This window comes from Callithrix jacchus, chromosome 7 (genome assembly GCF_049354715.1).
Source record: "Callithrix jacchus isolate 240 chromosome 7, calJac240_pri, whole genome shotgun sequence".
In the NCBI taxonomy this organism is placed as follows: domain Eukaryota; kingdom Metazoa; phylum Chordata; class Mammalia; order Primates; family Cebidae; genus Callithrix; species Callithrix jacchus.
The window spans coordinates 71,507,666-71,510,876 of NC_133508.1; the positions used below are offsets into that span (position 1 = coordinate 71,507,666).

The following is a 3,211-nucleotide window of genomic DNA, read 5'->3' on the forward strand; positions in this document are numbered from 1 at the left end:
TCAGAGGACATGATAACTTACCTAGAAAATAAAAAGGACTCTAAACAAGTCGTTAGGAGTACTTGTATTTAGCAAGGAGTATGGATAAAGTATCAATGTACAAAAGTCATTTGCATGCTTATATTTGCACAATAATAAAACATAATTTTTTAAAGTATATCACAATCATTACAAATGTTATATATTTAATAATAAATCTAGTAAAAGAGAAATAGAATTACAATTTTTTACTGGAAGTCATTTTAAAAGACTTAATAAATGGAGAGATTTCACATTCATGGAGTAAAAACTTTTAATTTGCAATGTCAGTTCTTCCAATATTAATCCCTAGATTCAATCCAATTTCAATAAAAATACATGCAATTTGATAAACTGATTCTGAAATTAGTATGAAAAAGTGAAGAACCAAGAACCGTTCCTTTTTTTTTACATTTTATTATGACAAATTTCAAACATATTTTTTTAACAGAATAGAAAAATACTGTGTTTTTGTCCCCATGTGTTTGTTACCCAGATGCAATGATTATAAACTCTTAGCCAATTTAAATTTATATTTTCTTTTTTTCTTTTTTTTGAGATGGAGTCTTGCTCTGCTGCCCAGGCTAGAGTGAAGTGGTGCAATCTGGGCTCATTTCAACCCCTGCCTTCCGGGTTCAAGTGATTCACCTGCCTCAGCCTTCTGAGTAGCTGACCACATGTGGGCACCACCATGCCCAACTAATTTTTGTATTTTTAATAGAGACAGGGTTTCACCATGTTGGCCAGGTTGTTCTCAGTCTCCTGACCTCAGGTGATCCACCCACCTCAGCCTCCCAAAGTGCTGAGATTACGGGCATGAGCCACCATGCCCAGCCATAATCTGTTTTCTATTCTTCCTCTGTACTATTTTGAAGCAATTGCTAAACATAGTACTTTGTTAATAAATATTTTAGTAGGTATCTCTATAATAAAAGAAATTTTTGTTAAACATAATCACATATTTTCTCATATGTGACATAATTTCTCAATATCATAATATCATTAAACATCTAGTCAAATATCCAATCGAATTTCTCTGATTCTTCTCATACATTATAATCAATTGATGTCATCTAAGTCTTTTTTTTTTTTTTTCTGTGACAGAGTCTCACTCTGTTACCCAGGCTGGAGTGCAGTGGCACGATCTCAGCTCACTGCAACCTCCACTGCCTGGGTTTAAGCGATTCTCCCACCTCAGCCTCCCAAGTAGCTGGGATTACAGGCATGCATCATCACACCCAGCTTATTTTGTGCTATTCATAGAGATGGGGCTCACCATGTTGGCCAGGCTGGTCTCAAACTCCTGACCCCGAATGATCCACCCGCCTTGGCCTCCCAAAATGCTGGGATTACATGCATGAGCCATGGCTCCCAGCCCACTTAAGTCTTTTTAAATCTATAGATTCCCTCCTTTTTTTTCTTAATTCCAGCAATTGTATTTGTTGAAGAAACCAGATTATTTATCCTGAGAATTTCCCAGTTTGGATTTTGCCTCTGGAGTTCCATCATATTTCTCTATTGCCTATATTTCTTGTAAATTTGTAACTAGTTTTAGAGGTTTGATCAGACACAGGTTCAATTTTGGGGCAAGATTTCATTAGTAGTGTTGTATATTTCCATTAGTAGATATATATCTTTTGAGTAATGGTTACATAGACATATACATAAATGTAAATTTTCATCAATCAATATATTTAAGATTATACATTAGGTTGTATATATTAAGATCTATGCTTTTAAGATGTACTCTAGGCCCCCGCTGCGCACCGCTCAGTTGTCTGGCCCTGTCGACCCACGGCCCACGACCTACCGACCCACGAATCGGCCCAGCCCTCCAGTACACCATGTCTGGCTCCTCCAGCGTCGCCGCTATGAAGAAAGTGGTTCAACAGCTCCGGCTGGAGGCCGGACTCAACTGCGTAAAGTTTCCCAGGAAGCTGCAGACTTGAAACAATTCTGTCTGCAGAATGTTCAACATGATCCTCTGCTGACTGGAGTATCTTCAAGTACAAATCCATTCAGACCCCAGAAAGTCTGTTCCTTTTTGTAGTAAAATGAATCTTTCAAAGGTTTCCCAAACCACTTCTTATGATCCAGTGAATATTCAAGAGAGCTCCATTTGAAGCCTGTACAAAAGTTTATCCCTGTAACACTTGTGCCATAATATACAAACTTCTAGTTATGTCAGTCCTTAACATCTACCTCTCTGAATTTTCATGAATTTCTATTTCACAAGGGTAATTGTTTTATATACACTGGCGGCAGCATACAATAAAACTTAGTAAGAAAGAAAAAAAGATGTACTTTAGTATTTGTCTTTTTTTAACTCAATAAAAATAAAATAAAAGTAATAATTTTGTTCCCTTGCATATTACAAAGGTGAATGACGAGGGTTTTGTGGGGGGGTTTTTTGGTAAAATTATACTTTTTTTTTGAAACAGGTTCTCACTCTGTCACCCAGGCTGGAGTACAGTGGCACTTATTACAACTCACTGCAGTCTCAACCTCCCATGCTCAGATGCTCCACTCGCCTGAGTCTCCAGAATAGCTAGGACCACAGGCACATGCCAATTCCCCCAGCTAATTTTTGTATTTTTTGTAGAGACAGGGGTTTTCATGTTGCCCAGGCTGGTCTCGAACTCCTGGCCTCAATAATCCACCCGTCTCAGCCTCCCAAAGAGCTTGGATTACAGGCATGAGCCACTGTGCCCTGCCTTTGGTAAGATAAGGAACTCATGCATTTAAACATGTTTGGTATATTTTAATCCATTGAAAGTATTCTTTTATTATGCCCTATTTCTCCCAAATTTGACCAAAGGTAGCCTCTTTAAGTTGGCTTCTGGGTCCTTCACAAGCTCATATTTGGTAATTTCCTTGCTTTTTAATACAAGAAAGTATTTCAACTCATTTTGTGCATTTTTTGTACAAGGTAACCATTTTTTCAAAGATTCAGAGTGCTTTTAATTCAAAAATGGTATTAAAAGCTCCAAACTGGGTACTAGGAGATCTCATTAATTAACCTAAACACTTCTGAAGAAGAATAAAGAGGTGTTATTTGCCTTATCAGAATCAGGACTTATTAAAAAGATGTAGCATCAAGACCACGTGGTGCTGGCTCAGAGAAACAACATGATCAGTACAAGAGACTAGAGAGCTCAAAAACATATTTATATACAGAACTTAGATGTGTAAC

At 37.3% G+C, this 3,211-nt stretch overlaps 1 pseudogene; it reads left to right on the plus strand.

The window, feature by feature from the left end:
• Positions 1 to 979: 979 nt before the first annotated feature.
• On the plus strand, positions 980 to 2,319 carry LOC103794356 (guanine nucleotide-binding protein G(I)/G(S)/G(O) subunit gamma-5 pseudogene; annotated as a pseudogene).
• The last annotated feature ends 892 nt before the right edge of the window (positions 2,320 to 3,211 follow it).